This window comes from Prenolepis imparis, unplaced genomic scaffold (genome assembly GCF_030444845.1).
Source record: "Prenolepis imparis isolate NDT839.2.m4 unplaced genomic scaffold, iyPreImpa1.0 SCAF_11, whole genome shotgun sequence".
In the NCBI taxonomy this organism is placed as follows: Eukaryota; Metazoa; Arthropoda; class Insecta; order Hymenoptera; family Formicidae; genus Prenolepis; species Prenolepis imparis.
The window spans coordinates 12,503,536-12,518,527 of NW_028141169.1; the positions used below are offsets into that span (position 1 = coordinate 12,503,536).

The window sequence follows — 14,992 nt, forward strand, 5'->3', positions numbered from 1 at the left end:
TCTCAAAATATCCGCAAAATATCTGATATGTTATATATTTTAAAATATAACTTTATTTTAACTAATGTAAACTCAAATGATTAATCAACATAAATGAATGGATTACAAAATATATAATATAAAATCTGTACATTATAATAATAATGTAATTATAATTATTTAATCATTTAAAATTTATAATCACACATACAATTAATATAATTGTTAGTATGTTCTTTTAAAATAAATTAGATTGAATATATTATGTATTACTATATAAAATGTTTTTTTTCCTTTTCTTAAACTGTAATTCTTAAACTGTATTCATAATCTTTATTATACTTTTAATCTTTAATAACCCATTCATTTTAAGGTAACGGAACTATCTACAAAATCTACAGTCTATACACAAGCTACAATCTAGATCTACACATTTCCACACAATCTAATCTCTACAAAACCGTTACCTTTTGTAATAAAATAATTTTTCACTCACCGGTCGATGCACAATAGGGGAGTTAACTGCATTGAAGCTACGTTGATCTGTAACATATAAATAAAATTCAAATTATATAATTATAGAACTGCTCAAAATAATTAACACTTAAAAAAATTATTATTTTGTATGCATTAAATTTTATATTCGATGCATACAAATAATAAACAGCAATATAATTAAAAAATTTTATAAATATTTATTTAATAATAATTGAATTAATAATAAATACTTACACAATAGTTGCTCCGCTGGTGCCCGACGTCTCCCCCAGACCTCCTCCACCGCTCAGATTGTCAAGATCATCAGTCGTCAGTTACGTTGATCTGTAACATACAATTAAAATTCAAATTGTAGTAGCGCCAAAAATAATTAATATTTTAGAAAATTATTACTGTACGCATTGGATTTTATTTTCCATGCCTACATAGAGAGCAAGTAGAAATATAGTTGAATAATTTTATAAATTTTTATTTAATTTATAATTTTTATTTAATTTACAATTATTAAATTTTTATTTAATTTATAATTATTTTTTATTTGATTTATAATAATTTTATTATTTTATTTTATAAATTTTTATTTAGTAATTGAACTAAATAAAGTCAATAAATACTCACTCCATGATTGTTCGACTGGTGCCCAATGTCTCCCAGACCTCCTCCTCACAGATTATCAAGACAGTCAGTTATGTTGATCTGTAACATATAAATAAAATTCAAATTGTAGCAGCACACAAAATATATAAATATTCAGATGGGACCAATATCGTAAATATGATTTTATTACATAATGAAACAAGAGTCAAATTCTGAATGAAAATGCATTCAATGTTATTCAAATAAGTAATTAAAATGATTAACCTTATCATACATCTAATTTAATAAAATTATATAAATATTCAGATGGGACCAATATCGTAAATATGATTTTATTACATAATGAAACAAGAGTCAAATTCTGAATGAAAATGCATTCAATGTTATTCAAATAAGTAATTAAAATGATTAACCTTATGATACATCTAATTTAATTAAATTATATAAATATTCAGATGGGACCAATATCGTAAAAATGAAATTATTACATAATGAAGCAAGAGTCAAATTCTTAATGAAAATGCATTCAATGTCTTTCAAATAAGTAATTAAGATAATTAAACTTATCACACATCTAATTTAATTTAATTATATAAATATTCAGATGGAACCAATATAGTAAATATGAAATTATTACATAATAAAGGAAGAGTCAAATTCTTGATGAAAATGCATTCAATGTCTTTCAAATAAGTAATTAAAATGATTAAACTTTTCACACATCTCATTTAATTAAATTCCATAGAATCGTTTTCATTAGAGACTTTTTAGAAGTCATTAAAATATTCATGAGATTGTTAATACGAATGCTTATTGAAAATATATATAATGTATAATTTAAATTTCTTTCTGAGCTAATTTAAAAAATAGATTTTTTTAACCAATGTTATATTATTGCGTTTTTTGAAAAAAAAAAAAAAAAAAAGAATAACTATGATATTTATGAAATTTTTAATGCGAGTGCTTATCGAAAATATTATAAATTTAAATATATGTATATATGTATAATGTAAATTTATTTCTGAGCTAATCTCAAAAATCAATTTATATCCTAAACAATATTATGTTATTATTATATTAGCGGTTTTTATGTGCTGGCTAATATATATTTCAAATAAATGGCGATGATATAAATTCGATGATAGGTATAATTAGTTAAATAAAATCAATTTACTCACCGGTCGTTGAAACGCGGTTATATTTTCGTTGATTGTTGCGTCGCTTCGGAAAGTCGTTCCTATAAATAATATTATATTATTATTATATGAGCGATTTTCATATGCTAGCTATATATTTCAGATAAATGACAATGATATAATCAGGTAAATAAAGTCAATTTGCTCACCAGTCGTTGAAACGCTGCCATATTCTCGTTGATTGTTGCGTCGTTTCGGAAATCGTTCGCCGAGATGCATTTTCATCGACCAGGCATTACAGATTTCGATTTCCCGCATTAAATAATACGATAGAACGATCACCCGTTACTTTGTACGGCATTCTCGACACCGATTGCACGCACTACGCACCGGATTGCATAAATAACAACGGATAAATAACGACGATATATAACCATCCGCCACTTTCGATATTCGCGATATGTAGTGAAGTAGTACGCTGTGACGTAGTACATCGTGACGTAATGCAACACTTTGTGCGGCGCAAACTTCGCGCGGTTCGCGCGCGACACAATCATCTGAAAATAAATTATGTATTGATTAAATATCTCACATCCAAAATATAGTTTTCCCAAAGCACAAAAGCTTGAACGCGATGCGATTCGTACAAATAAATGACGCCAAATGATACATACCTCTTAATAAATAGAATGTTCAATGAGATCGATCGATTCGGAGAAAAAGCGGCTAAGCGGCGTAGCCCGGCGGATGCAGACTGTCGTAGGTTGATTAACCGTGATCGCACGAGTTAATTAATACTTCCTGCTAATTGCCCGTGGCACGATTCACTACTCCCAACATTCGTTTGTACGCGGAATTCATTCTTAACGGGAAAAACGCGTGAAAAATGCGGAGCCGATTGAACGCGATACCTTGTCAACAAGAGGACGCGAGGGAGGAAGGACGTGACGTAGTAACTACGTAAGTCGACACTCAGCGCGCCGCGCGCCAAATTCAAAAACCATTATAGGCTGTAACATTTGTACTTGAACCATCGTCTAAATTATTACTGTGTATTTAAATTTATATTATATACGATTCAATATTTCGATTTCGTAATCACTGCGATTGTAATTTCAAGTGTGTCATTTATATGTATGTGTACGGAACCTGACATACATACATATTAATTTCAAATTTCAAAAAACTGATTAAAGATATTAATCGCGATTGAATGTATTAAGTAATATTCCAATGATCGTCCATCAATATTTCATGCAATTATGAATATCGTAATGTATCATGCTCGTTAGCAATTAAACAGATTGTACTTATAAGTAATATCTAATTTGTAGGCTGGTATGCTGATGGTACCATCATATTGTGCAGATAATGTACTGTTGAAATATATAAAAGAATAATTTTTGGCTCGTTTTACAATAATAAAAATTTAAATTATTTAATCGCGGACCCCATGCGGCGCGGATTCATTTTACGTATATTAGATTAAAAAGTTTGTACGCTGGCATGCTGATGGTACCAGCAAAATGTGCAGGCAATGTACTGTTGAAATATATATAAGATTAATTTTTGGCTCGTTTTAAAGTAATGAAATTTAAAATTATTAAGCCGCGGACCCCATATGGCGCGGATTTATTTTACGTATATTAGATGAAAAAGTTTGTACACTTGCATGCTGATGGTACCAGCAAAATGTGCAGGATATGTACTTTTGAAATATATTAAAGAATAATTTTTTTTCTTTCTTTCTTTTAATTTTCAATATTTAAAAACAGGCAAATATTAATCTTGTATATATTTCAACAGTACATTGTCTACACATTATGATGGTACCATCATAATACCAGCCTACAAACTTTTTGATATAATATGCGTAATATAATTGCGCGCCGTATGGAAATCGCGGCTTAGAAGTTTTCATTGTCAATATTTTAAAACGCGCCAAAAATTATTCTTTCATATATTTTAACAGTACATTGTCTACATATTATGACGGTACCATCAGCATACCAGCCTACAAACTTTTTGATCTAATATACGAAAAATGAATCCGCGCCGTATGGGGTCCGCGGCTTAAAAAGTTTAATTTTCAATATTTTTATACGAGCCAAAAATTAATCATATATATATTTCAATAGTGTATTGTTTGCAGATTATGATGGTTCCATCAGCATACCAGCCTACAAACTTTTTGATCTAATATACGAAAAATGAATCCGCGCCGTATGGGGTCAGCGGCTTAAAATTTTAATTTTTAATATTATGCGTAACTATATACATATATCGCGGTAATAGATGTCGATACTCATTTCTACTGGGCATTCGCAATTCGAATTATATTAAGATTATCGAAAAGTGTCGGACGAAATATATGACTCTAATTAAGGAAATATTTATTGTCCTTAAAAATTGCTACGAAACCTTAATTATTAATTGGGATTTATGTCTCACTTTTGTTTTAACTTAATAAATATATTACTTTATAATTAAATGAATAAGTTTAAAAATATTAATATAGCGAGCTAATTAAATTTTAAAATAATAATATGTTATAATAATTAAAATAGCAATATTTTGGAATAATGTGTTGTAATATTTTATCCTCGATTAATATTTTTGTTACAGAAATCAGCTGATTAAAACGTAAAATTGCTAATTAATTCTTAAAATAAGTATATGTTATAACATTTAAAATAATAATATGTTTTAAATAATGTATTATAATTCCTTAAATTCGATTAATATTTATAACATCTATCAGTTGATTTCTGTCAAAAAATATTAATCGCAGATAAGGCATTATAACATATTATTTATAACATTATTATATTAATTTTATAACATATTTTTATGTTAAAATATAATTAGCAATGTAATGCTTTAATCATCTGATTTCTATCAAAAAATATTAACCAAGTTTAAACAAACTTTATATAAAAATATTATTCTTTTTTATTTAAAATCGAGGAATGGCGTAACGCGCGCTTTTGTTATTCTAATCTTTTTCTAAAAAAGACATTAAGTCGATTCTCGCAAATATTTTTGCATTTTTTCCGCCAAAATATAAATCAAGTTAAAAGTATAATAACATATTATTTAAAACATATTATTATTTTATTTAATTTTATTTTGGTCAAACTGCTAACTGCTAACCCTCACGCTGACAGTCTTTCAATGCTACGAATATAACACACAACGCGAATCGACAGAGAACCAATCAGCATTGCGGAAAAGAGGCAACAATACTTCGAGACTTTCGAGAATCGACTTAACATGCACTTTTAGAAATGGATTATATAAATATTCAAATGCGACCAATAACGTAAAAATGAATTTATTATATAATGAAGCACGAGTCAAATTCTTGATGAAAATGCATTCAATGTCTTTCAAATAAATAATTAAAATTATTAAACTTATCACATATCTAATTTAATTAAATTATATAAATATTTAAATGGGACCAATATCGTAAAAACGAAATTATTACATAATGAAGCACGAGTCAAATTCTTAATGAAAATTCATTCAATGACTTTCAAATAAGTAATTAAAATGATTAAACTTATCACTCATCTTATTAAATTAAATTATATATATATTTAAGTGCGACCACTATCGTAAAAATGAATTTATTACATAATGAAGCACGAGTCAAATTCTTAATGAAAATGCATTCAATGTCTTTCAAATAAGTAATTAAAATTATTAAACTTATCATTCATCTTATAAAATTAAATTGTATAAATATATAAATGGAACCAATATCGTAAAAATAAATTTATAAAATAATGAAGGAAGAATCAAATTGTTAATGAAAATGAATTCAATGTCTTTCAAATAAGTAATTAGAATGATTAAACTTATTACTCGTCTAATTTAATTAAATTATATAAATATTTAAATGGGACCGTTATCGTAAAAATGAAATTATTACATAATGAAAGAAAAGTCAAATTCTTAATGAAAATGCATTCAATGTCTTTCAAATAAGTAATTAAAATGATTGAAATAATCTTAGATCTCAGTTATTTACATTGAATAAATATATAAATGGAACCAATAACGTAAAAATGAAATTATTACATAATGAAGGAATAGTCTAATTCCTTATGAAAATGCATTCAATGTCTTTCAATTAAGTAATTAGAATGATTATACTTATCACTCATCTAATTTAATTTAATTATATAAATATTTAAATGCAACCAATATCGTAAAAATGAATTTATTACATAATGAAGCAAGAGTAAAATTCTTAATATAAATGCATTCGATGTCTTTAAAATAAGTAATTAAAATTATTGAAATAATCTTCGATCTCAGTTATTTAAATTGTATAAATATATAAATTCGACCAATATCGTAAAAATGAATTTATTTCACAATGAAGCACGAATCAAATACTTAATGAAAATGCATTCAATGACTTTCAAATAAATAATTTAAATGATTATACTTATCACACATCTAATTTAACTTAATTATATAAATATTTAAATGGGACCAATAACGTAAAAACGAAATTATTACATAATGAAGCACGAGTCAAATTCTTAATGAAAATGCATTCAATGTCTTTCAAATAAGTAATTAAAATTATTAAACTTATCACACATCTAATTTAACTTAATTATATAAATATTTAAATGGGACCACTATCGTAAAAATGAATTTATTACATAATGAAAGAAAAGTCAAATTGTTAATGAAAATGCATTCGATGTCTTTAAAATAAGTAATTAAAATTATTAAACTTATCACACATTTAATTTAATTAAATTATATAAATATTTAAATTCGACCAATATCGTAAAAATGAATTTATTTCATAATGAAACACGAGTCAAATACTTAATGAAAATGCATTCAATGACTTTCAAATAAATAATTTAAATGATTATACTTATCACACATCTAATTTAACTTAATTATATAAATATTTAAATGTGACCAATATCGTAAAAATAAATTTATTACATAATGAAGCAATAGTCTAATTCCTAATGAAAATGTATTGAATGTCTTTCAAATAAGTAATTATAATGATTAAACTTATCACACATCTAAATAAATTAAATTATATAAATATTTAAATGGGACCATTATCGTAAAAATGAAATTATTACATAATGAAAGAAAAGTCAAATTCTTAATGAAAATGCATTCAATGTCTTTCAAATAAGTAATTAAAATGATTGAAATAATCTTAGATCTCAGTTATTTACATTGAATAAATATATAAATGAAACCAATAACGTAAAAATGAAATTATTACATAATGAAGCAATAGTCTAATTCCTTATGAAAATGCATTCAATGTCTTTCAATTAAGTAATTAGAATGATTATACTTATCACTTATCTGATTTAATTGAATTATATAAATATTTAAATGCGACCAATATCGTAAAAATGAATTTATTTCACAATGAAGCACGAATCAAATACTTAATGAAAATGCATTCAATGACTTTCAAATAAATAATTTAAATGATTATACTTTTCACACATCTAATTTAACTTAATTATATAAATATTTAAATGGGACCAATATCGTAAAAATAAATTTATTACATAATGAAGCAATAGTCTAATTCCTAATGAAAATGTATTGAATGTCTTTCAAATAAGTAATTATAATGATTAAACTTATCACACATCTAAATAAATTAAATTATATAAATATCTAAATGGGACCACTTTCGTTAAAATGAAATTATTATAAAATAAAAGAAGAGTCAAATTTTTAATGAAAATGCATTCAATGTCTTTCAAATAAAAAATATAAATGATTATACTTATCACACATCTAATTTAATATAATTATATAAATATTTATATGGGACCACTATCGTAAAAACGAATTTATTACATAATGAAGCACGAATCAAATTCTTGATGAAAAATCATTCAATTACTTTCAAATAAGTAATTAAAATGATTAAACTTATCATTCATCTTATAAAATTAAATTGTATAAATATATAAATGGAACCAATATCGTAAAAATAAATTTATTACATAATGAAGGAAGAGTCAAATTCTTACTGAAAATGAATTCAATGTCTTTCAAATAAGTAATTAGAATGATTAAACTTTTCACTCGTCTAATTTAATTAAATTATATAAATATTTAAATGGGACCAATATCGTAAAAATGAAATTATTACATAATGAAAGAAAAGTCAAATTCTTAATGAAAATGCATTTCAATGTCATTCGAATATATAATTAAAATGATTAAACTTATCACACATCTAATTTAATTAAATTATATAAATATTGAAATGGGACCAATATCGTGAAAATGAATTTATTACATAATAAAGCACGAGTGAAATTCTTGATGAAAAAGCATTCAATGACTTTGAAATAAATAATTTAAATTATTATACTTATCACACATCTAATTTAACTTAATTATATAAATATTTAAATGGGACCAATAACGTAAAAACGAAATTATTACATAATGAAGCACGAGTCAAATTCTTAATGAAAATGCATTCAATGTCTTTCAAATAAGTAATTAAAATTATTAAACTTATCATTCATCTTATTAAATTAAATTGTATAAATATATAAATGGAACCAATATAGTAAAAATAAATTTATAAAATAATGAAGGAAGAATCAAATTGTTAATGAAAATGAATTCAATGTCTTTCAAATAAGTAATTAGAATGATTAAACTTATTACTCGTCTAATTTAATTAAATTATATAAATATTTAAATGGGACCATTATCGTAAAAATGAAATTATTACATAATGAAAGAAAAGTCAAATTCTTAATGAAAATGCATTCAATGTCTTTCAAATAAGTAATTAAAATGATTGAAATAATCTTAGATCTCAGTTATTTACATTGAATAAATATATAAATGGAACCAATAACGTAAAAATGAAATTATTACATAATGAAGGAATAGTCTAATTCCTTATGAAAATGCATTCAATGTCTTTCAATTAAGTAATTAGAATGATTATACTTATCACTCATCTAATTTAATTTAATTATATAAATATTTAAATGCGACCAATATCGTAAAAATGAATTTATTACATAATGAAGCAAGAGTAAAATTCTTAATATAAATGCATTCGATGTCTTTAAAATAAGTAATTAAAATTATTGAAATAATCTTCGATCTCAGTTATTTAAATTGTATAAATATATAAATTCGACCAATATCGTAAAAATGAATTTATTTCACAATGAAGCACGAATCAAATACTTAATGAAAATGCATTCAATGACTTTCAAATAAATAATTTAAATGATTATACTTATCACACATCTAATTTAACTTAATTATATAAATATTTAAATGGGACCAATATCGTAAAAATAAATTTATTACATAATGAAGGAAGAGTCAAATTCTTAATGAAAATGCATTCAATGACTTTCAAATAAATAATTTAAATGATTATACTTTTCACACATCTAATTTAACTTAATTATATAAATATTTAAATGGGACCAATATCGTAAAAATAAATTTATTACATAATGAAGCAATAGTCTAATTCCTAATGAAAATGTATTGAATGTCTTTCAAATAAGTAATTATAATGATTAAACTTATCACACATCTAAATAAATTAAATTATATAAATATCTAAATGGGACCACTTTCGTTAAAATGAAATTATTATAAAATAAAAGAAGAGTCAAATTTTTAATGAAAATGCATTCAATGTCTTTCAAATAAAAAATATAAATGATTATACTTATCACACATCTAATTTAATATAATTATATAAATATTTATATGGGACCACTATCGTAAAAACGAATTTATTACATAATGAAGCACGAATCAAATTCTTGATGAAAAATCATTCAATTACTTTCAAATAAGTAATTAAAATGATTAAACTTATCATTCATCTTATAAAATTAAATTGTATAAATATATAAATGGAACCAATATCGTAAAAATAAATTTATTACATAATGAAGGAAGAGTCAAATTCTTACTGAAAATGAATTCAATGTCTTTCAAATAAGTAATTAGAATGATTAAACTTTTCACTCGTCTAATTTAATTAAATTATATAAATATTTAAATGGGACCAATATCGTAAAAATGAAATTATTACATAATGAAAGAAAAGTCAAATTCTTAATGAAAATGCATTTCAATGTCATTCGAATATATAATTAAAATGATTAAACTTATCACACATCTAATTTAATTAAATTATATAAATATTGAAATGGGACCAATATCGTGAAAATGAATTTATTACATAATAAAGCACGAGTGAAATTCTTGATGAAAAAGCATTCAATGACTTTGAAATAAATAATTTAAATTATTATACTTATCACACATCTAATTTAACTTAATTATATAAATATTTAAATGGGACCAATAACGTAAAAACGAAATTATTACATAATGAAGCACGAGTCAAATTCTTAATGAAAATGCATTCAATGTCTTTCAAATAAGTAATTAAAATTATTAAACTTATCATTCATCTTATTAAATTAAATTGTATAAATATATAAATGGAACCAATATAGTAAAAATAAATTTATAAAATAATGAAGGAAGAATCAAATTGTTAATGAAAATGAATTCAATGTCTTTCAAATAAGTAATTAGAATGATTAAACTTATTACTCGTCTAATTTAATTAAATTATATAAATATTTAAATGGGACCATTATCGTAAAAATGAAATTATTACATAATGAAAGAAAAGTCAAATTCTTAATGAAAATGCATTCAATGTCTTTCAAATAAGTAATTAAAATGATTGAAATAATCTTAGATCTCAGTTATTTACATTGAATAAATATATAAATGGAACCAATAACGTAAAAATGAAATTATTACATAATGAAGGAATAGTCTAATTCCTTATGAAAATGCATTCAATGTCTTTCAATTAAGTAATTAGAATGATTATACTTATCACTCATCTAATTTAATTTAATTATATAAATATTTAAATGCGACCAATATCGTAAAAATGAATTTATTACATAATGAAGCAAGAGTAAAATTCTTAATATAAATGCATTCGATGTCTTTAAAATAAGTAATTAAAATTATTGAAATAATCTTCGATCTCAGTTATTTAAATTGTATAAATATATAAATTCGACCAATATCGTAAAAATGAATTTATTTCACAATGAAGCACGAATCAAATACTTAATGAAAATGCATTCAATGACTTTCAAATAAATAATTTAAATGATTATACTTATCACACATCTAATTTAACTTAATTATATAAATATTTAAATGGGACCAATATCGTAAAAATAAATTTATTACATAATGAAGGAAGAGTCAAATTCTTAATGAAAATGCATTCAATGACTTTCAAATAAATAATTTAAATGATTATACTTTTCACACATCTAATTTAACTTAATTATATAAATATTTAAATGGGACCAATATCGTAAAAATAAATTTATTACATAATGAAGCAATAGTCTAATTCCTAATGAAAATGTATTGAATGTCTTTCAAATAAGTAATTATAATGATTAAACTTATCACACATCTAAATAAATTAAATTATATAAATATCTAAATGGGACCACTTTCGTTAAAATGAAATTATTATAAAATAAAAGAAGAGTCAAATTTTTAATGAAAATGCATTCAATGTCTTTCAAATAAAAAATATAAATGATTATACTTATCACACATCTAATTTAATATAATTATATAAATATTTATATGGGACCACTATCGTAAAAACGAATTTATTACATAATGAAGCACGAATCAAATTCTTGATGAAAAATCATTCAATTACTTTCAAATAAGTAATTAAAATGATTAAACTTATCATTCATCTTATAAAATTAAATTGTATAAATATATAAATGGAACCAATATCGTAAAAATAAATTTATTACATAATGAAGGAAGAGTCAAATTCTTACTGAAAATGAATTCAATGTCTTTCAAATAAGTAATTAGAATGATTAAACTTTTCACTCGTCTAATTTAATTAAATTATATAAATATTTAAATGGGACCAATATCGTAAAAATGAAATTATTACATAATGAAAGAAAAGTCAAATTCTTAATGAAAATGCATTTCAATGTCATTCGAATATATAATTAAAATGATTAAACTTATCACACATCTAATTTAATTAAATTATATAAATATTGAAATGGGACCAATATCGTGAAAATGAATTTATTACATAATAAAGCACGAGTGAAATTCTTGATGAAAAAGCATTCAATGACTTTGAAATAAATAATTTAAATTATTATACTTATCACACATCTAATTTAACTTAATTATATAAATATTTAAATGGGACCAATAACGTAAAAACGAAATTATTACATAATGAAGCACGAGTCAAATTCTTAATGAAAATGCATTCAATGTCTTTCAAATAAGTAATTAAAATTATTAAACTTATCATTCATCTTATTAAATTAAATTGTATAAATATATAAATGGAACCAATATAGTAAAAATAAATTTATAAAATAATGAAGGAAGAATCAAATTGTTAATGAAAATGAATTCAATGTCTTTCAAATAAGTAATTAGAATGATTAAACTTATTACTCGTCTAATTTAATTAAATTATATAAATATTTAAATGGGACCATTATCGTAAAAATGAAATTATTACATAATGAAAGAAAAGTCAAATTCTTAATGAAAATGCATTCAATGTCTTTCAAATAAGTAATTAAAATGATTGAAATAATCTTAGATCTCAGTTATTTACATTGAATAAATATATAAATGGAACCAATAACGTAAAAATGAAATTATTACATAATGAAGGAATAGTCTAATTCCTTATGAAAATGCATTCAATGTCTTTCAATTAAGTAATTAGAATGATTATACTTATCACTCATCTAATTTAATTTAATTATATAAATATTTAAATGCGACCAATATCGTAAAAATGAATTTATTACATAATGAAGCAAGAGTAAAATTCTTAATATAAATGCATTCGATGTCTTTAAAATAAGTAATTAAAATTATTGAAATAATCTTCGATCTCAGTTATTTAAATTGTATAAATATATAAATTCGACCAATATCGTAAAAATGAATTTATTTCACAATGAAGCACGAATCAAATACTTAATGAAAATGCATTCAATGACTTTCAAATAAATAATTTAAATGATTATACTTATCACACATCTAATTTAACTTAATTATATAAATATTTAAATGGGACCAATATCGTAAAAATAAATTTATTACATAATGAAGGAAGAGTCAAATTCTTAATGAAAATGAATTCAATGTCTTTCAAATAAGTAATTAGAATGATTAAACTTATCACTCATCTAATTTAATTTAATTATATAAATTTTTAAATGGGACCACTATCGTAAAAACGAAATTATTACATAATAAAGCACGAGTCAAATTCTTGATGAAAATGCATTCAATGTCTTGCAAATAAATAATTAAATAGATTAAACTTATCATTCATCTTATTAAATTAAATTGTATAAATATATAAATGGAACCAATATCGTAAAAATAAATTTATTAAATAATGAAGGAAGAATCAAATTCTTAATGAAAATGAATTCAATGTTTTTCAAATAAGTAGTTAGAATGATTAAACTTATTACTCGTCTAATTTAATTAAATTAAATAAATATTTAAATGGGACCATTATCGTAAAAATGAAATTATTACATAATGAAAGAAAAGTCAAATTCTTAATGAAAATGCATTTCAATGTCCTTCGAATATATAATTAAAATGATTAAACTTATCACACATCTAATTTAATTAAATTATATAAATATTTAAATGGGACCAATATCGTAAAAATGAAATTATTACACAATGAAGCACGAGTCAAATTCTTAATGAAAATGCATTTCAATGTCTTTCGAATATATAATTAAAATGATTAAACTTATCACACATCTAATTTAATTAAATTATATAAATATTGAAATGGGACCAATATCGTACAAAAGAATTTATTACATAATAAAGCACGAGTCAAATTCTTGATGAAAAAGCATTCAATGACTTTGAAATAAATAATTTAAATTATTATACTTATCACACATCTAATTTAACTTAATTATATAAATATTTAAATGGGACCAATATCGTAAAAACGAAATTATTACATAATTAAAGAAAAGTCAAATTCTTAATGGAAATGCATTCGATGTCTTTAAGATAAGAAATTAAAATTATTGAAATAATCTTCGATCTCAGTTATTTAAATTGTATAAATATATAAATGGAACCAATATCGTAAAAATGAATTTATTACATAATGAAGCACGAATCAAATTCTTGATGAAAAAGCATTCAATTACTTTCAAATAAATAATTAAAATGATTAAACTTATCATTCATCTTATAAAATTAAATTGTATAAATATATAAATGGAACCAATATCGTAAAAATAAATTTATTACATAATGAAGGAAGAGTCAAATTCTTAATGAAAATGCATTCAATGTCTTTCAAATAAGTAATTAAAATGATTAAACTTATCATTCATCTTATTAAATTAAATTGTATAAATATATAAATGGAACCAATATCGTAAAAATAAATTTATTAAATAATGAAGGAAGAATCAAATTCTTAATGAAAATGCATTCAATGTCTTTCAAATAAGTAATTAGAATGATTAAACTTATCACTCATCTAATTTAATTTAATTATATAAATATTTAAAAGTGACCAGTATCTTAAAAATGAAATTATTACATAATGAAGCAATAGTCTTATTTCTAATGAAAATGCATTCAATGACTTT

At 22.7% G+C, this 14,992-nt stretch overlaps 1 protein-coding gene across 3 annotated transcripts in view; it reads right to left on the bottom strand.

The window, feature by feature from the left end:
* Positions 1-2,702, bottom strand: part of LOC145942854 (death-associated inhibitor of apoptosis 1-like) — a 30,997-nt gene extending 28,295 nt beyond the window's left edge. For all 3 annotated transcript variants that reach the window (XM_083049949.1, XM_083049948.1, XM_083049947.1), the window contains exons 1-5: positions 2,420-2,702; positions 2,253-2,311; positions 1,096-1,173; positions 712-801; positions 476-522 (exon numbers count right to left, since the gene is read on the bottom strand). The gene's annotated coding sequence lies outside the window, so the exon portion shown is untranslated. The remainder of the gene's footprint in view (positions 1-475; positions 523-711; positions 802-1,095; positions 1,174-2,252; positions 2,312-2,419) is intronic.
* Positions 2,703-14,992: the final 12,290 nt, after the last annotated feature.